This window comes from Notolabrus celidotus, chromosome 1 (assembly GCF_009762535.1).
Source record: "Notolabrus celidotus isolate fNotCel1 chromosome 1, fNotCel1.pri, whole genome shotgun sequence".
Classification (NCBI taxonomy): Eukaryota; Metazoa; Chordata; class Actinopteri; order Labriformes; family Labridae; genus Notolabrus; species Notolabrus celidotus.
This window is the reverse complement of record NC_048272.1, coordinates 465,733-487,326: the sequence shown is the minus strand read 5'-3', so window position 1 is coordinate 487,326 and position 21,594 is coordinate 465,733. Positions and strand designations below refer to the sequence as shown.

The window sequence follows — 21,594 nt, the reverse complement described above, 5'->3', positions numbered from 1 at the left end:
TATAGTAAACCCATTGATGATTAATACAAAGTAAAGGCATTCTGTTCAGACGAAAATTGTGGGCGTGTCAGACTTTGGTGCTGGGCATAAAAAAAAAAAACGTTGGAAAATGGATTTTTGTGACTTTAACATGCACGTAATCTCACCTCATCCAACACACTCATCAGTCCTGGGGAAATTTGCAACATTTTATGGGTTTTGCAAAAAAAGTCGAAAAAATGTGCTCACTAGCGCCCCCTACAGTTTTCAAAAACCCCTCCCCATAGGGGTTATTTTGAGCTACATGCTTGAAAATCAATACGCATATCCATGGCATCAGGACGCACAAAAAAGCCTCTTGCGCCCATATCCCAAACTCAACAGGAAGAGCGCCACCTAGCTTTGAACATGAAAAATGGCGTCCAAATAAGGGTGCATACTTTCATTATCTTCTCCGAGGGCTTTTCTCCGATTCAGTCCAAACCAAGGGCAACCTATAGTCGACACCTTGACGATTCAAAACTGTTCAAGGAATTCTGTTCAGACTAAAATTGTGGGCGTGGCACACTGTCAAGTTTGGAGGTTTTCTTGTCAATCTGCCAAAAACTTGGAACATTTGCCCCACCTAAGGCTGCATATACTCTCAGATCTTGCTTTCACATCGTGTGGTGGCAAATATCACGCGGCGGTTTACATGTGGCGGTGGCTTGTGTAGGCGGCGGCCGCAGGTGTGCGAGGGCCCGTTCATCGCCGCTTGCGGCTTTAATTCTCTTTGTATTTGGAGCCTGTCATGACTTTTAATGACTCATTTGTTGGCCATAGACACCAAACTGGCTCTGGAGATCCTGCGTGTAACCTCGGTAACATTGTTTACATACGAGATCAGCTGTTAGCAACCCGTAGCATGTCTATGCTAAACGATGCTAGGCCTGATGTTCCCTGCGAGCTGAGGAAAAGGAGGCAAGGATGACGTGCTGGTGCCGAGGTGCAACCATAGACTGTATGAAATATGGACGTAGTATCCGTGACGTCACCCATCTGTTCCTGAGAGCTGTTTTGAAGCCAATCGACGGCGGCAGCCATATTGGAAATGAGGAACTCAACCAGGCAGAGTGTGACGTAGTGTGAGCCTCCTAGCCAACAGCTATGTGTTCCTGAACTGCTGATAGAGACATTAGCTTCGTAGAGCCAAGCTGTTTTTTGAACCAGGCTGTAAACATGTTTATTAATGCTGCAAAGATCGTCTTTTTCCCATTCATGTCTATGTGGTTTCCGGTGTTTCTGCAGCCAGCCTCAAGTGGACTCTCAATGTATTGCAGTTTATAACACTTCCGCATGGGCTTCATCGTTTGAGACCGGAGGTTGCCGCTTGGTCTTACACTTATGGACTGAGACTTATCTGTATCAAAAACTCTCAAGTATATTAATAAAAACACCAAAGTGCAAGGAAAATAAACTCTGGAGATTCATAGCCTGAGAATGAACCTGAATGGTACATGCATTCCCTGTGAAGTGGAGAGCTACTGAGGGTAATTAAGGTAGCTCATCTCAGCCACATGACTAGTATTGGAAGGAATAAGCTTATACTGAAGGAGACAAATCTCTGCGAACAAAAACAACTTCTACCTGAGTGTTACGCCTGCTATACTAGTTTATGGCATATATTTTAAATCTTCTATGTTGCTCACAGTGTTTGAAGCAGTGAAGCTAAATCAAATGGACAAATAACTGTATAGATGAAAAGCAAGCACTACCTTAAGGTTGGAAATCCTAGTGCTTTGTAGCTTTTGGAGTCATTTTTGCAAGTCTTACTTACTTCGGTGTTAAAAATAGACAACTAGATGTATCATAAAGGAAGACCCAGCAGTTAAACTAATGTTCAAAATTAATAAATATGGAAATATGGAATTTTGTCCAAAGAAAAAAGGAAGAAAATGATTATTCATCTGCATACAATGGAGCTCAAGCTTCTTACTCTGAGCCTGTTTGAAGTCAAAGAGAGCAGGAGCAGGACAGAATTAGAAGAAATAAAAAACCACAGGAGAGATGAAGAGAGGAGCAATGAGACCCAGCGAGAACAGAGGTGAGTAAAGCGACGTCAGCTAACCATATCTCATACATCATAGATTGGTAGTTTATAATGACGCAGTGAAGATACAGGTGATACATAATGGAGATGAGCAGATAAAAAATGGATCTGTCTGTTTAAGTGTCTTTGTCATGCTTTGCATCTAACTCAGTAATCCATTTCATAATATGGATCTGTGTGATTATCTTGCAGATTCTTTTGTCTATTGTTTGCACTGTAATCAGGCTTATGAACAAAGTTATATTTCACTTTGTCCCTCCGGTCTGTAACTATCCTCCATGCTGTACCACATGCAGCTCTCCCTGTGTGAGTCTGCACCCTGCGCCCTCTTTTACATGATATTTTTCCTTTTTGTGCTTTTTTTTTTTAACGCCGTGAAAGTAAAGTGAGAGAAAGAGGGAGATACAGGAAGGGAAAGAAAGTGATGACAGTGTCAGAATACCTTGTTTTGTAGGTGTTTGTGTCATAAAAGTCAGCCCGTATTTTCAGCCTCCTTCTACTTTATATTGAGTGAGGGCAGAGTGGGAGAGCCAGAGTCCCAGATGTGACGTAATAAGACGCAATGTTGGGGAAAAAAAGGGTTTTTAAGTGGCATAAGTGATAACAACCACTTTTCCCCTCTTTATTTGCACCTTTATGTCTTTTAAAACAATCATGAAGTTTCTCAGAAGCTATTTTCAGGCAAAGTAATACATTAATGTTGTGTATAGATTGTATCCTGCAAGTTGCATTTCAAAGTCACTGTTGTTATGGGCATTTTGACCAGTGATTTTTCAACCACTGTGCTGTGGAACACTAGTGTGCCGTGGGACATTTTCCAATTTCACTTAATTAGTCCCAAAAAAAATGTATTCAGATACTGCAAATAATTTGGCATGTAGTGCGTCTGTGCCTGCAGTGTAGTGACTGGTGGAGTAGTTCAGTACTCATCCATGTACTGACCTGTGCTACCCGCCCATTGGGTGGCAATAAAGAACACTAATGACCTGGTTAATTTAAGACAATTACTTAGTAGCTGAACTCATAGCCAAATCAAAAAAGCCAAACACTGTGGCAGAGACATTAAAGGTGACATATCATGCAAAATGGACTTTTTAATGGTTCTCTACCTGAAATGTGTGTCCCTGTCTACAAACCCCTTGAAAATGAAAAGAATCCATTCTGCCCCTGTTCTGATTTCTCCACCTTTCTGTAAATGTGTGCTGAAACCAGCCGTTTCAGACTTCAGTGTTTTTCATACGTCACAACGCCATCCGGTCTGTAACAGGAAGTCAGAGCTCGGAGCTTGTTCAGCCCATAGACTGTATAAAATACAACTCAACCCCTCCTCCGTTTTTCATTCCCTGCACACATGTGTGCTAACAAGGAGCTTAGGAGGGAGGCATGCTAGTTGTAGGCTGTCTTAATAAACACAAAGGTCGGTTTTACTCCCCACGTCTGCAGATTTGAAGATCTAGTGGATGATTTTTAGTTTTCATGGAAAAGTGCTAGCGCTAGTTAGCATAGCCACATAGCTACATGTTGGTAGCCGTGTACCAAGACACACGTCGACATGCTGCCAAATAAAACAACAAGAAACACAAAATCTGTGACCAATGGTTCAGAAAGGTCCTGCTGCAGGCGCCTCTCCATCAGGATCAGATTCTGGATCAGATTCAGAGGGTTGAAGTAACGCGGGTCTGTGAGCAGCCGTGTATATTCAGCCAACATGTAAACATTAGATCAACGTGCTGGACAGCCGAGGCCACATCCACTTCCTGAGGGGGCGTGGTCAGAGAGCTCATTCTCATTTAAAGGCACAGACACAGAAAACAGCCTGTTCTGAGCAGGGCTGAAAAAGAGGGGTTTACAGGCAGACCAGAATCTGATTTCAAAGTGTTTTTATGAGCAATAAACTTTAAAGACGTGTTTTGGGGACCTCTTAGACCAATATATGTTGATGAAAAAGAGCGTAATATGTCACCTTTAATATTACCTGCAAAAGCCATTGTAAATGAGATGCTTCGCCCTGATGCAGTTAAAGAAGTCCCTCTCTCAGATAAATAGATTCATAAATTGAGAGACTAAATTAGTCATTTTGTGAACACTTGTGATTGATGGTGTGACTCCGGATTTTTTAATGTAAGAAATTGGCCTTGGCTCATAAAAGGTTGAAAAACACTGATTTAGACTGTAATTAATGTTGACTGATATGTAATTATTGTCCTTTTTTTTCTCTTTACTTTGCCTGATTTGTTGTAATCATAATTTATCTTTTCTTCGATTGCTTTTTGACTCCATTTAAAATGTTTGTTGTGCATTTTAATGCTTATATGCTTGCATGAATTGTCCCCAGGATGAGCGATTCATAGAAATATATAGACATTGAGCATGTTACATTGTAGTTTTCACTCTGCTGATGCGTTCTTTTAACCTCAATCAGATAGCTGAGATGAGTCAGTCTTTATCTTTTGCCCTCTGAATGGCCGTTTGCTGCTTGAAAAGGGGAGGGGAGGGAGTAGTAGCCCACAGGCGAGAGCGGTGACAGTAGTACAGGAGGAGAGAGGGATGCACGAGAGAAGCAGGCCAGGGAGGAGCGCGGTGGAGGCGACGCTGGAGAGATGGAGTAAAAACAGACAGCGATATAAACATAGATACAGCTCGTAGGGGAGGGGTGACCTCTTTGTCACAGTGACTTTCTGTGTCACAAAGCATGCCCTGCTGGCTGGTGCGGAAATGAGGGAAGAGTACGACGAGGGGCGGACACACAGCCGTGGCACATAGAGAGAGAAAGAGGAGCACAAAACAAACAGCCTGGTTTTGTGATTTCTAAAAGACTGCTAAAAATACACGGTCATAAGGTACTTCAATTACTGGCTAAAAATAATAACAAACGTCTCATTTTCTGACAGCTTTTCATCCTGGGCAAAAACATCCATCAGGAAACAGTTTGCTTTCATACTGGTATCAAAAAGTGTTACGTTTATTTTAGGCACATCTTGAACTATAAGGTGCTGAATTGGCTGTGATCTGTTATTTGGGAAATGGTGTATGTGTGTGTGATTGTCTGTATGTGTGTGTGTGTGTGTGTATGCTTGCATTAAGGAGAGAGGCTGGTACTCACAGGATGGATCACATAACAGCACATGTGACATCCACCACACCCCCATGCTCAGCCAATGAAAAACAATCCTGAAGGATAGTCCAGTTATTCTGTTTTTCAAGGTTTAATAAGGAGACTAGATACATCCAGCAGTGTAATGAATAAGGATGCAAAATATAGCTCTTTATACGCTGCTTAATGTGATGATTACTACTTCTGTTGTACCTCAAAATTGCGGAAAAGGGTGAAACACTCCTTCTTCCTGAGGCAAATATGTCTTGTTTCACCCAAACAACAAACATAATAAAGCTATTCAAGGTCAAAGACAGAAAACAGACACAAGCACAGCATCCCAAATTACTTGGTGTACTTTGCCTAACAGCTGATTCCACAATCAAAACATCTGCTGACTGATTAAATACACATCATTATATTTTTCTGATAACTGCAAAGAGAAATATCAGAACTTTGCCAATAAAAACAAGCACAGCTCAATGACAACCTCCTGCTGTGTAACTCGAAGGCATCTTTTTAAGAAAGAATGTGATGCAAGAAAGGAAAAGTTACCAGTACTCGCAGCCTTGAGTCTGAGTGAGACCACAGAGGCTGGGGAGCAAGGGATGAGACCTGCTGTAATTATTCATCGGACCACAAACTGACTCTAGCTTGTCATTTTCACTGGGTGGTGAAAGCAAGCAAATAAAGACATTAGCCCAATTATGGTAAAGTTGCAGGAGAGGCAGAAGGGAGTTTCCCCTTCTTTTTACCCAACAAAGTGGCGGAGGGAGAGCAAGTGCCATTTAGAATGCAGAGGAGCCGTGACTCATCTTTTCCTGCTTTGATTTATTCACATCATGGCCGAAATGACACGCGAGTGTCTCATAATCCAGGGAGTGATTTCAGAAATGGTCCCGGGTTGGATGTCAAGACACAACTGCTGAAAGCTTAATGATTAACAGTTGATACCAGTTTATCAACGCTAAAGATAAATTGTCTTGTGCCTTTGTGGTCTGGACTGGGTTATGATTTACTTACTAAAAAATATCCCCGTGTCACATGACTTGACATGTCAAGTAACCTTATTATTAAAGACTTACTTTAATGCCACTTTTTGTTTTTTCACTTTGATGGAATGAAAGGAAAATCCCTGTATGCAACCTGCGTCACATTTATCAGCGTCAAGTATTTGCACCATCTGAATCCCTGTCCCTCAAATGGATACCTCCAACACCTTCTAATTAGCTGACGCATGATGTCAATCAATGCAACTGAAGTCTCAACTGCAGGTGGTGTGAATCTCAAGAACACAGAGGAAAAGGCTTGTTACGTGTTAATATGAGAAAGAGTAACACTTAGGATTAAGTAGTTCTTGAATCTTTGTATTACCTCTGCAGTTACCGTCTCTTCAGTGTGTCTGAGCTGTTGGGAGATAATCATGCAGGGATAACTGCCAAGATGGACCATGGCAGGAGTCCAATACCACTCATAAGGTAGCTTATTTCCTTCTGTTGGACTTGCCATTTCATTCTCAGCTGCACTATTGTCTAAGTATGTGATAAGCAAACAGGAAAGTGGCCATTGGTTTCCTTGTCAGGTGCCCTATTACTTACAGAAGACCTAAGTGAGACCTCAGCTCTGAAAAAAGCTTTGGACTGCAGCCCAGATGTTAGATTAACTTTCATCAAAGTCAATATCAAGCCATTATAAAATCCAACCTCTACCAACGTCCACTGACTAACAAACCTAATTAAGTGGTACCATTAGTGCCGGGGTGTGGAAATGAAGTGTGTCTGAGGATAAGGGAAGATGTGAAAAAGTAGGTAAAGCGGGGGAATCCAGACATTATTTAAACGAGGGATCATTCTCACTGCACACAGACGTGTGGAAGAAAGAAGAGAAAGCGGGAAATAAAATAAAAAAATCCTCTGGCATCACGTCCCAAGAATGTCAGCAATGAGCTTACAGACCACATCCCAACACATAAGAGTCAAAGTCAGAATCACATCCAGACCTATAACAGAACTGGAAGAGAGAGAGAGAGAGAGAAAGAGAGAATAAGAGAGAGAGAGAGAGAGAGAGAGAGAGAGAGAGATCGCTGTGGAACGTTGAAGTGAGAGAAGGAGGCCCTCGGACAGCCCAATGAACATCCTCCATCTACATCACATGACGCAATCCCACAAATGGTCCTGAAATTGTTCCATGCTGCCAAAGGTTTCTCTTAAAGGGGGGGAAAAAAAGGGAACGAGTGTAGGAGAAAGATTTAAAAGAGGAAAGGGAGAGAGAGACCGAGTGAGAGAGAGAGAGAGAGAGAGAGAGAGAGAGAGAGAGAGAGAGAGAGAGAGAGAGAGAGAGAGAGAGAGAGGACTGGGAAGAAGTTGAGAAAAGGGTTGGGAGGGTGAAAACATAAGACGATGTGTTATACTGCATACCTCGGGCTGGGTCACTACGAGTACAGAAGAGACATATAACAATCCAGATCTGGAATGACCCGGGCTGCAGAGAAAGCTGGGCTACAATTGAAACACATGAGCTTGTAGTTCACGCAAGGAAGTCCATGTCAGTCCACAATAAAGTCAAAGAAGATATTGGAAATTTAAAGAAGAAGGAGGGTGTGATAAGAAAACAAGTCTTATTAAAATAAGACATGTTCTGAGATATTTTTGACAGAAGAAGATAAGTTAAAAATCAGGCTGGTAGTGAGAAATCTTCTTCAGAAAAAAAAAAAAAAACAGAGGAAGAGAACAATGCACAAAAAGAGACAATGTGGACCTCACAACAATAACAAACTGAGTCTGTAATGCAGCTAAACAACTGGCTGAGCAGACTAGTCCAGTCCTGTCCTCTCCCTTCCCTCTTTCTCTCTCTCATTCTCCCTCCCACAGCCTCCACGGGTCTATCTCATGCTCTTTTCCTGCGATCACAGGGAGCATGTTACAGCAGCAGTAATAGCACATGACAAGGTGACCTGTGCCCCACACAGGATGGGCTAAACTGGGGGTGGAAGGGGTGGGGGGTCCCATGTCCCGTGTCCAACCCTATGGTCTCTGCACCACTCCCCCCCCTGCCCAGGCCCCAGCGCTGGCCTGCGAGGGGAGAGAGAGAGAGAGAGAGAGAGAGGCAGTGACGGCAGCCTGCCCCCTTATGCTGGGCCCCTTGTTGGACTCTGGAGAGGGGAAAGAGACGAGGCAGGGAGAGGCCCACTCAAACACACACCGAAAGACCTGTTTATGTCTATGCTGATTTTGACAGAGAATGCACATTCTCAAGCACACAGAAGCCGTGCATGTTGACAGCCAACTGGACAGAACCGGACAGACAACAGACATGTGGGTGAGGTGGGTGCAAATGCACTTAGCCTACAAGTCAAAGTTATATAACCACCATAAACTGCTGTCTCTCTCTCTCTCACAGGAAATACTTGGCTAGCTGTGAAAAAAAAGAAAAGACCTCACTTTCATTTACACTTCAAATGAACAGTCAACTTTTCAAATGTTACCGACATAATAAGATGTAATCCAATCATACCCTGAAATAAAAGAACTTCCCTCGCCATGGAACAGACATACATTTTGCTTTCCAAGATTTTTTTTTCTGCTTGACTTGTGCTCCCACATACAACAAACATTACCTGTGTGATGTGTTTGGCCTAGAAACCATCAACCACAGGAGGTAATTGAGGACCCAAGGACATCAAGGGGGAAACTTAACACTTCATTAGTCCCAAAGGCAACTGAACATATGTGGCAAACAGCACGCATGCACAGAGTACATACAAGTGGGTCTCTACAGTTAAGTACAGCAGCCTCTTTCTTTCTATAGGGTTACATGTGAGAGGAAGCGACCAATTACTGTAGTCACGAAAGGGGGGAGGAGGCGGGGTAGTTTTCAGTGTACAGGAGACCTAATGGACTGTACCATCACCATTGCACACAGCTCCAAGGATGACGTGCTGCAATCAATAAACGACACAAACCCTGCCCGTTTTGTGGCTGATCATCACTGTTCTTCTAACAAATTAACTGAAAATTGATCCAAAAGCTGCAACATACTTGCTCCTCCGTTCGGTTCACTCCTTCTTGCTTTCTAAAATCATACAGGGTCTCTCGTAAATTTCCACATTGTATAAATTCAGAACATATGTGACTGTTGATCTCAAGAAGTTGCTGAAAAACAGAGACCAATTCAGGGTTTTTTTTTTTCCCCCCCTTCTTCAAAACAGGCAATGCAGCAGCTGTTGTAAAAACAAAATTCTTCCTGCTAGTTTCCAAGAGTCAAACTGTTTCATAAATAGAAATGGATAGGTGTGAGAATGACAGCAGAAAGAAAGCTTACTGGGAACATAGCAAGGAATTATATGCCCCTTGCTGCTAGCTGTGTTTGGTCCCTTTAGATTTTCTTTAAAGTGTTCGGCTCTAGCGAGAGAGGGAGATGAAGGCTTTGAATTTCAGACGGAAGAAAGACAAAAAGTCTCATAATTAATTATGTCATCATCAATCACTTGCTAATGTCTTCTTTACTACGATGTGAGTTGATAAGGTGTAAAAGTATGCTTGTAGAAATACTAAGATTTCAACTTAGAACCTGTGTGTGTTTGTGAAACTGACAAAGAACTCCTTTCTTTCCCAGATAAACTGTTCATGAGCTGAATTCTGCATTCAGTAGCTGAGATCACCAGAGCAAATCATTGTATCATGTTTTCCTTGACCAATACAATATGGTTCAATATGACACTGTTGTTAAACATGTTGACATCACTAGACAGCACTTTAAAAGATGTTTAGAGGCAATTTCTACTGTAATTCCCCTATAACCAGCGTATATATGGACAGAAAAAGCTCTTGCACTAAATAGACTGTGTTGTCATATTCCTTATAAACCCCTCAGATGTAACAATACAGCCTGTAAATACAGTCCCCTCCACCTCTGGTTTTGTCAGTGTGCCTGATATAGGTCACATGTTGACAGATAACTCAAAGTTTTCAGAGTTCTGATTTCAGCTTAGGAACTGCAAGTTCCATGACTTCTTTGCAGCAGAGATACAAATCTTTACAATGTGCGTATCCATTATAATCAAAGCATTACAACCTTATTTAAAGAGATTTCTGTTCTGGTGTGGGGTGACAGTAAATACACACTTCTAACAAGCAGTCAAAGATCTCCAAAAATAACACTGATGGCTGTGTGTTGTGCTTTAATCTGTCATTAACGTGAGTTTTTTTCCGCCCATTATTATGTACAAAATCTGCTAAATAATATCCATTAGTGTTACTATGATTGTATGTTCTTTAAGGCTGTTGTTATGTTGTTATAAGAAAATGGAAAAATATGATTGCTTCTATTTGTCAATGTGAACTGTATACAATGATATTGTGCATTAAAAAAAATCTTTAAAAAAAAGATGTTCAAAAATCAATTCCAAAGAAGAAAGTGTAACTCCAAAAGAGACATGAATTAGAGCTTAATCAAGTGTTTTCAACAAGACAACAGACCGTCAGTATACACGTGTACACATCAAAGAAAACAGGGGCACAGGTCTCACCTGAGGTTTTAGCATGCCCTTGTACAATAGCTGAGTCTTGAAACCTTCCTTCAGTTATTCCCAGTTGTTAGTCCTGTTAAATACAAAAAGCAAGACATGTCGCAAGTCACTAAGCAGGCCTATATACCCCGAGTACATGACCTGCAGTTGCTCCGTTTATGTAACCCTGAATTATCTTTAACAGAAACATTCAATGATAAACATCATTAAAAAAAAAAGGTAGTTAGCAAAACAGCAAGTACGCAGGTGAAAACTTGACAGAGAATACTTGAAGTGTGCTGACTGTGTTTCGTAATGCAGTGTTGAGCAACAGAATTTACAATAACTCGAGTTTAACATTCCTCCCGTGCATGCGAGTTTCATACCTCCGCTCAACTTTTCCCCCATCAAGACCCCGAGTTGCTTTTAATCCTCTTCAGTCGCGGTCTCTCGTCGTCTTCATGCTCTCTGGAGCACTGTCCCCTCCATTTTGGCTGGGTGGGCTTAGCTTTGAGGGAAAAGAAGGTGCCTCGCTGTAGTTTAAACTCAGAAATGTGTGAGGAGACTTGAGGAGGAAACGTTGAAACTCGTCCGCCCTTCTTTCAATCCGCTGGCTCACTAAGAGAGGCGCTTGGTGGTGGTGGTGGTGGTGGTGGTGGTAGTAGTAGCTAGCTGTAGCGGGGGGCTAGCTGCCGCTTTAACCCGAAAACGCGGCACCAAGTTCAGCCAGCTAATTAACCGTTTGACGACCGTTGGAAACGCACGTTCAGTGTACAAACGGCCGAGGCGCTGCTGGGTATCACTAACGGGCGAACGTACGCACTTACATTAAGAAAACTCAAGCACACCTACGATAGTCCCCCCCGACGAGCAATACCCCTCCTTCTTCAGGACCCAAATAGATAGCCATTAGTTTTGTTATGCACCGCCCCTCTCTTTCAGGACCTCTACGGGAAAGAGGGATTTCCCCCCCAGCCCCTCCAGTGACCAATCACAGGTGGGCTCGGCACGTCTCCCGTGCTGTGGTTGGTGACACTCTCAGCCTCTCTCGGCTCTGATTGGTTGGACCTGCTGCTCATTACCTACAGGCATGCCCCTTCAAACAGGGGTGTGTCGTGACGTCAGAGGTAACGAAGAGGTAAACAACTTTGACCGCGTGAGGTTTAAAGCAACATCGCTTCGCCCGAGAGCTCTGAATCTATGGGCACGCGGTGTCGTTGCAACGCTGCTCTCATTTGATACAGATGTGGGAATCATCATTACACCCAGGTCGTGTTTATTTCCTGTAAAGGGATGTTCTTTGTTTTCCAGCTCAACGCTTTGAACACTACATCTGACATGTAAATGAACCAATAACAGCATAATCATCGATATCACACTGATAGAAACACACCACGAGCTCTGTGCTGCTATGATCTCTCCTTTTCATGCATTTTGCTGCATTATTTCTTTGACACATTGCAGTGAGGCGTGTGTGTGTGTGTGTATGAGGGGTGTGTCTACTCTGCAGTACAGTGGTAGGCTGGGAAGCAATTCCGCTGCATGGCGATCTTGCAATGCATTTGCAATGCATGAGAGACGTCCAAGCAAGCTATAAATAGAGGATTAAACTAAACCACTACACGACCAAGCCGGGCATATCTGTGTGAATGTGATCCTGTTTGAGAAAAATAATATCTTGTTATATAGAACCTGATGTGATATTTGTGCATTCACGAGTATGTGGTGGTGTGTGTGTGTGTGTGTGTGGGGCCATGCGGAGGGGGGCGGCTTGGGTGAAGGTCAGGGGTGTGTCTATAATGTAAACACAGTAAAAGCGACAGATACGAAGGGAAGAGGGAAAGAGAGAGGAGGGCCTCATCCGGTCCCATATATCCTCTTCCAAGTAATGGTTCTTTCCTCCTGAAAACAAGTGGTAAAACCAACGGTGCAGGTCGTATAGAGAGGAAATAGACCCAAACTGTGCAAATGGTGCACACTTTCTGATGATACCACAGAGAAAAGCACAGGTTTATTTATGATGTTTTACAAGCCTGTGCCAGGAAGAATATATATATTGTTTAATTATTTGATCAGTGTTTTTTGTTATCTTGAAATCATCTTTTTTTTTATCAGAATCAGAATCAGCTTTATTGGCCAGGTATGCTTGAACACACAAGGAATTTGACTTAGGTACACTGTGCTCTCTTTGTACAAGGCATAAGAATAAGACATACAAATAAAAATAAAAATAATAACAATAACATCAGCTATAAATACAAAAGAACAACAAATAGGCGTGACTAATATGTACAGGCTAAAATAATATGATAAAAGTGCAGTGGTGAGTAGCAGAGGTGGTTTTTACATTTAAAATGCTTCCCTTTTAAATGTTCCTCGTGTGTCTCACACAGGTACCGGCCAGAGGGCTTTCTGTTTTTATGCTCCTAGGCTGTGGAACTCTTTGCCTCTGGACATGAGAACAGCGAGCTCTCTGGGTGTTTTTAAAAGTAAACTTAAGACTTACCTTTTTAATCTAGCTTTTAATGTGAAGTAATTTATTTTAGCCCTGGACTGCATTATCAGTATCATTATTATTATTATTTTTATTATTATTTTACTATTTTATTATCATTTTTATTATTTTTATCATTATTATCTAAACCATTGTTTTAACATGTATTTATTTATCTTATTTATTTATCGTGTTCACCTGATCTCGTTAACTCTACCTTATTTTTAACTTTTATTTCCACTCTTACTTATTTTATTAATTTTACTGTGTTGATCTTTTCTTTTTTAAGTATTTCTTTTTTCATGCCTTCTATAATTCTACCATTGCTGTTGTTTTCTTACTGTCTGTTACTCTGTGAAGCACTTTGGGCTACATGTTTCTATGTATGAAAGGTGCTATATAAATAAAGTTGAGTTGAGTTGAGTTGAGTTCAAAAAAAATTGTAGTTAAATAATAAAATAAATAGAAATATGGAATTCTGCTTGGAGAATTGGTGCATTGTATATTTGCAGAGAGTATTGATCCAACAGGTATGACACTGTTATGGTTTAGTGTTCATCAGAGTGACAGCCTGGGGGAAGAAACTGTTCTTATGGCGGGTTGTTTTGGCGCACAGTGATCTGTAGCGATCTGCCAAAGGGGAGGAGTTTGAAGAATTTGTGTCCAGGGTGTGAGGGGTCAGCGGTGATGCTACCTGCCTGTTTCCTGGCCCGGGACCGGTACAAGTCCTGGATGTGGGGCAGGTCGACACCGCTGATTTTCTCTGCAGTCCTTATAGTCTGTTTTATCCTTTTATTCTTTGAGATTAAAACCTATTGGTACAAAATCAAAACAGGAAACTGTAATGCATCTAAGTGCTGAATCCAACCAATGGGACAATTTGAAAGACATACAACAGCAATCATCAATGAGAGGGTACATTTGTATTAAGTGTATTGCACTCCCCTGTTTATCTCCTTATGTATCTAATAATCAGCAAACTACTAAAGATAAAATGTGCCTTTTCTTTGAATCCGCTGCTAGTACTGCCTTGCCTCCAGAAAAACACACATTTTCACAATCTCTCTGGATTTTCCACTTCATCCAACAATGAGTATACAGGAATTATGCATTTTATACCGGCTGTGTGGCTGAAGAGTTCAAACCACTCAGCAATTAGGGCTAAGCCATAAAACACTAGTACACACAAACTTCAATGTCAGCTATATCTTGCTCTGTATTTTGTCTGAAACTCAAGAATTAGCATAATCTGAGCCCTGCAGTACCTAAGACATGTGTCATAAGCTTGTTAACGGCTGATTCATGTGCAGTAACTAGTAGTAAAGTGTGTGGGTGTTAGGTTCATGCTCATAGAGAGTTGATCCTTGTCCTGTGGCTTGGGCGGTCTCCAAGTCTGGCACCAGCACTGGATCAAGGCATTCAGCTAGTGGGGATTTGTTTGGCTCCACAACACCCATGTCAGACATGTATGCTGGCCCAGCCAGTTTGTGTCCTCAGATGCTCCGGCCCTGCACACTGGGCTTGGCTTGCTGTTTGGAAAACAGGAGAGTGGAAATCATAAATCAGAAACACTTGACCCACTAAAAGTAAGGGAATTAGTCTTTGTGGCACTGGTGCAGAGACATAAATAACTTGCATATTAACAGAGTGCATACTGGCATACGCCTTGAGGACAGACCGATCTGACTTGAGGGTATTCTACTGTGCAAAAGGACAGAGCCGGACGGGTAGATACCAGTGTAACTCTTATATTAGAATGCAAACTCAAGCTCTAATTTAGCTGCAGATGCTGAGAGGATTGGTTAATATTAAAGTGATAGAGTGTAAACTTTGATTTAAATTCTAAACTTTTACCAAATAGCAAATCAATTGTATCACATACTATAGTAGCTCTAAAGCTAATCCTATTACACTGGAAGGAAGTCTGTCCTCCAACATTTCCTGGATCCTGCGATTCATGTTTCATGAATCTAGAGATGATAAGATTTGCTTTCCATGTGCCTAATAGCAAACTCATGGCAGACTTTAATCTCATCCTTGAATAATGGGATGTCATTGGATCTGTTCTCTGTCAATTCAGTTAAAATGTGACGTTGCAATCACAATAAATACCTTTTTTTTTTATATCAAATTTCTATTGGGGTTTAGTGTCATTATCATTTATGTATATTTTATACATGTTTATTTTTTGTGATTGTTTTAAATCTTTTTTTTTTCACATTTGGAACATAATTATATTGATTTTTATTTCACTGTGACATGGCTCTGAAAACCAAATAAAAAATGATTTGTAAAAGTGGACAATGTGTTCATAGTGATTTCCAATAAGTTGATAAAAAAATTGTAAATGCAAGGTCATGACTTTCTATTCTTTGCTGTTCTGAAGGCTACCACAGAGCAAAAAGGGGTTGCCACAACTCAGCATACATGTCTTTGGAATTACAGTGAGCAGAGCCCTTAGGTGCACAACCTCACTTCAAGCACCTGACAGTAGCTCTAGCCAGATCCTGAAAGCATGTGCTGATCAGCTTGCAGATGTCTTTCTGGATACACTCAATCATAGCCTGCTTCAATGATGCAACTCACATTCATGTTGAGCCTGTGAAACCCAGGATATCCTGCCTACAGGGACTACCACCCTCTTCCACTTAACGTCTGTCATCATGGGATGCTTTGGACTGCTGGTCAAAACCTACAGAAAGAGGCTCACCTCCCTCAGGCAATCTCTAGACAGTCTGCAGTTTGCCCAGAACAAATAAATCATCTGAGGATCGCATTAACCCTTCTTTGCCCTATCATACATATGAGAATATAGCTGATAACAGCACAGAATTCACTTGAACCCTCCTTATCCTCAGGGGCCACGTCAAAGCATGTGTAACAGAATCCTGGACTTGCTGACAAGCAGAGGACTGCTGGTGAAGATTGGCACTTCCTTTTTTCACTCATAGCACTCCGGACCATGCCAGTACTCCCTGATCACACATAACCATGTGGCAACACTTTCATCAGTTTGAGAACAACACCAAGGCCATCAGCTTTTGACATCAACCAAACAGAGGACTGTTTTAAAAAATGTGACACAAGAGAGAAGAGGATAATTACAATTCATTTTAATACATTAAAAAAAGGTAACAAATCTGGCAGAAACAAAACATGATTTCTAGTTGTGTACATCCACACTTGTTATTATATTTTGGGCAGTATCTCCCAGAAGATTAGAATGGAATAGAATAGAATATCTTTATTTTCATTGTCACAAGTACAACAAAATTAAGTGCAATCTTATTTCAGTGCAAATAGATAATACAGTCTAGTTTCTGTCTATATATAAAAAGATAGAATCTGACAGTGAAAAACATGGTAAAGACAAGCAGCTTCAGTTGAATGCTAGAATATATAGTTGAAGGAGATTATAGTGTGTATGTGTGTGTAGGGGGGGGGCACCCTCATTCTCATCAATATGCCATTAAGTGAAGAGAGTCAGCAGTTCCTGGTTCCTGTGGATCAGCAGTACTGAGAAATGTCAACATGTAAATTCAGCATGGCTCTTCAGATCCTTCCACCTTCTACACTATTTGCAGCAGCTGCATCACTGTGTGGTGTCCAGGCTATACCACCCTGCACTGTAAAGCTGTACAGCAGGTGATGTAAACAGCATAGTTTCTCACAGGCAATAAACGGCCAAGCCTTCAGGACATTTACAACACGAGACAGTCGAAAGGAGGCCCGCAGAATGGTCCAACACTTGTCCTCAGCCACAGACTGTGCAGGCTTTCACCCTCTGGAAAACATTACCGCTGTGTTATTTCCAGAGTCGACATGTTGAGGCGAGCCTCCAGTGCCATCAGACAGTTAAGATTATCCGCAAAATATCACTGGCTCAAATCCTGTTTTTAATGTCTACACTGTACTGCTTTATTTTATTTGTGAAATCTGTGTCTCTTTTAAATCAATGCACTGCTTACATAGTTTGGTAACTTACAAATCAGTTTTGTCACAGTCCAGTACTGTTCTGAGGTGTTAAGAGCAATTTAATGTCATTCATTTTATAAGATAAGATAAGATAAGATAAGATAAGATAAGACAAGATAAGAAAGTCCTTTACTCTTCCCACAACAGGGAAATTCAAGTGTCACAGAAGCAAAGTAGACAGTGCAAAGAAATAAATAAAGCAAACAAGATCCTATAAAATATCAGAATCAGAATCAGAATCAGCTTTATTGGCCAGGTATGCTTGAACACACAAGGAATTTGACTTAGGTAGACTGTGCTTTCTTTGTACAAGGCATAAGAATAAGACATACAAATACAAATAAAAATTAATAACAATAACATCAGCTATAAATACAAAAGAACAACAAGTAGGCATGACTAATGTGTACAGGCTAAAATAATATGATAAAAGTGCAGTGGTGAGTAGCAGAGGTAGTTTTTACATTATGAAATATTATCAATTATTAAACAGTTATTAGCAATTAAATTCAAATTAAAGAGGTAAAAAATAAGCATATCTTACACACACACACACATATATATATATATATGTATATATAAAAATTATTGGTTATAGAGTCTGACCACTGCAGGGAGAAAAGACCTGCTGTATCTCTCCATGAGACACCACGGGTGAAGAAGTCTGTCACTGAACGAGCTCCCCAGTGTTGTCATGGTCTCCTGGAGAGGGTGTGACATGTTGACCAGCTTTGCTATCATCCTCTTGTCAGCCACCACCTCCACAGGGTCCAGCGGGCAGCCCAGGACAGAGCTGGCCTTCTTCACCAGTGTGTTCAGCTTCTTCCTGTCAGCAGCAGAGATGCTGCTTCCCCAGCAGACCACTCCAAAGAAGATGACTGATGCCACCACAGAGTCAAAGAAGGACTTCAGAAGAGCCCCCTCCACACCAAAAGACCTGAGTCTCCTGAGCAGAAAGAGTCTGCTCTGTCCCTTCTTGTAGAGTGTGTTGCAGTTGTCTGACCAGTGTTGTATTTCCCTTTTAATACTGTAGCCACCCAGGATTGCACAGTTGCATTATCTAAGCTAATGCACAACATGTACAGCAGAAAAGTGTATAACTATAAAAAAAAAAAAGTGGATTCAAAAATACAGTTTTAAAAATGTTAAATATGGTACATGTGCAAATTTTAAGAACTGATGTATAAATTCTAAATTTTAAAGGTATTCATTTGAACATTTATGGAACAGTAAGCTATTATTTCAATAAGTAGTTTTAAAATAACATATTTTTTATTGTATCCTACAAGATGTGTTATTAGGTATATGAAATAATCCATACAATTTCAGCATGGACAACAATAATACACATGCATGCAGTAATCTTAATGTGTGACAAATGCTGAAGTACAGTGTGAGCTCATGAGTCTTTACTTCAAAGAAAATATATCATTTTCTTGTCTCCAAAGTGTTCTATGGCAGTAAATCTAGGGCATTGTTGGAATTCCTGTGTCTTCTTCAAATATTTACTTAAGAGACCAAAGGTTATTTTTTCGTTTAGTAATTCCTCAGAAGACAGCGGGGGCCGTGTGGGTCTTAGACCTTATTGCAGAAAAGTGACAGCATTTATTGAAAAGATATTACTGTTGTTCCATAAGCCAGATCTCACATGAAGTGATGTGGTAAGACTGACCATGATCTTTAAATTTGCAGACAGAAACCTTATAGCTTGGTTCAACTTTTTCCCTCCAGTGAGTGGAGAACCAGGTATATTTAAGTCCCTCTGGTTCCCTCTTCTGGGAGGACAATGGACTACTTATCACTCATCATGGCACACAGCCCTTGAGGTGTAACAACACAAGAGTGCTATCTTTTACACCCCTGCAGTGCCTGCCAAAGAAACGTAACCGGTTAAGCTAGTTTTAAGCGATCACACAAAAATGGAGCTTTCATTCTTTCTTTGTCACAAAAGAAAACTAAATAAATACAAAGATCATATGGAATAATGTCCAAATATGATTCTGAAATATATTGAATAAGAACAACCTCTAAGTCACTTAAGTTCTCAATCCAGTCAAATAAGATGAAGTGTTGAGAACCTGCAAAACAACTGGGCTCCAAACACGCTGCTGTGGGGTAATTATCATATGACCGAACATTTATATATCTTTATGTAAATACCAAACCTGCAACATGCACATTTTCACAAACAGATCTTTACCCTCAGCTGCTTAGCATCTCCTCAGGTGCAGTAGTGGATTTTTGGTGCCTCCCCATTATTTTTTGTTATCTTATCAAATATACCTCACTTTCAATTCCTGCAAATACATTTTTTTAGTTGTTCTTCTAATTTAAAGTGTTTAAATAGGTGTCCAAAAAATTCACAATACCAAAAGAGGATATTCACACAGGCATTGTTAGAGGTAACACAGTATGTGTGCACTAATCCTAACCCCATTAATAACCCCAACCCTAATCATAACTTGAACCCTAACCCTAACAGGATCCCTAAAACTGAAAGTAACTGTAACACGAATCATAACCCTAATCCTAACCCAAACCCTAACCCTTATCCTAACCCTGATCATAGCCCTACTCCTAATCATAACCATAATCTTAATTATGACCCTAACTTAATCATGACCATAACCCTAAACAGGACCCAAGCCCTAATCATAACCCTAATCCTAATCATATACCTAACCCTAACCACAACAGAAACCCTAACCCTAATCATAACCCTAATCATTATTAATATTAATCATCTATTACATATGTCCAGAATGTGTATTCTAGAATTGGAAATCTCAATACACATAAATGGCAAAGTGAAGTCATTTGTCCTACTAAGAATGTTTGGATGCCTGAAATGTTCATATTAAATAGGAAACATTGAATAAATATTATCTGTAATATATCCAATCTTTGTAAAAAAAAATAAAATAAAAGGAGGAAACAACAAATGCCTTGTAATAGTCTACAAATATATCTAAAAAACAAGACTACATGCAGTGGTGGACAGTAACAAAGTAAATTTACTTGAGTGTTATTTTTGGGGGGAACTTATTACTTTTACTCCACTACATTTCTATCAGTGCTCTAGTTACTCACTACTTTTGCTTTGAAGTCAGTTCATGAATTTCCTTCTCTTTTCTGAAATCTGATCCCTAAGACAGTCAAATGTATTTGTGTAATTCTGTTTGTCTCTGTGTTTTATCCATACCTGTATATTGTGTGTCTCCACGGTTGAACGTGGAGCAAACACACAGCAGATTTCACTCAGTTCATGTAGAGGTGGTAATGATGCCTATAATTCTCCACCTGAGCACCCATGGCCATATCTTCAGCCTGTGTTAGAGGTTTTTGAAATGAAGAATGATACGTATCATTTGAAATGTTCTCCCTGTTTCTCACTCTGCTCAAACATACAAACATTCACTGTCCAACCTGAGAAAGTGTGTTGAGCTACGTAACATTTGTTTCATTCCAGATGAATGCATGAGACTGAGGGGTCCCTGAGCAGCTCCTTTCAGCAGCAGACTGAGACTCCCACCCTGCATGAGACTGTGGGGTCCCTGAGCAGCTCCTTTCAGCAGCAGACTGAGACTCCCACCCTGCAGGACGGAGCGCTACCGCAGGTCCTTCATCCCATCTGCAATCAGACTGTTTAACACCAGCACTGCTGTGTCCCGTTAATCATCTGTTCTCATCTTTCATTCCACTACATGGAAGTTACTATGAAACTTGGCACATTCACAAATAATTACTGTATCCATCTGAATCGCACTGTTCTTCATACTGTGTATGTTTGTTTAAAGAACCTGGTGCAATTTAATCTGTGCAATAACTTACCTTATCTATTTATCAGATAGAAGTGTACATAGTGTGTATACATCTCTAATAGTTGCCATATTGTATTTTATTTTTACTTTATTTTACTTTATTTTATTTTATTCTATTCTATTCTACTCTATTTTATTTTATTTTATTTTATTTCATTCTGTTTTATTTTATTTTATTTTACCCTTGTCATTGCTATTATTATTCTTATTATATTTTTTAACTATGTTAATACATTGTTGTATTCCCCTGTCCCGTGTTGTAAGCTGCTGTAACAAAGAATTTCCCTCAACAGGGGACAAATTAAGGAAAAAAACACAAAAAACACCCCCAACATTTTAAACTTAGTTGTCTGTGCGTAACTTAGTTTCTGTTTTTATTCCATGGTATTGTTTTTATAGATTTAACCGAATGAACTTCTATGCATTCTTTCCTGCACTTGTGTATTGTGAAAATACAAAGTTTTGAGATTTTTTAAGAAGTACTTTGAATACTTAAATATTTTAAAAAGGAAGTACTCCAGTACTTAACTCAAGTAATAATCTTACAGAGCAACTTTCACTTGCATTGGAGTAATATTTGACATGGAGTATCAATACTTTGACTTAAGTAATGAATCTGTGTACTTTGTCCACCAC

General features: G+C 40.4%; 1 protein-coding gene across 1 annotated transcript in view; it reads right to left on the bottom strand.

Moving 5' to 3' along the window:
- Positions 1-11,667, bottom strand: part of LOC117823154 (vitamin D3 receptor B) — a 34,883-nt gene extending 23,216 nt beyond the window's left edge. The window contains exons 1-2 of the mRNA XM_034698238.1: positions 11,055-11,667; positions 10,690-10,762 (exon numbers count right to left, since the gene is read on the bottom strand). The gene's annotated coding sequence lies outside the window, so the exon portion shown is untranslated. The remainder of the gene's footprint in view (positions 1-10,689; positions 10,763-11,054) is intronic.
- Between the last annotated feature and the right edge of the window lie 9,927 nt (positions 11,668-21,594).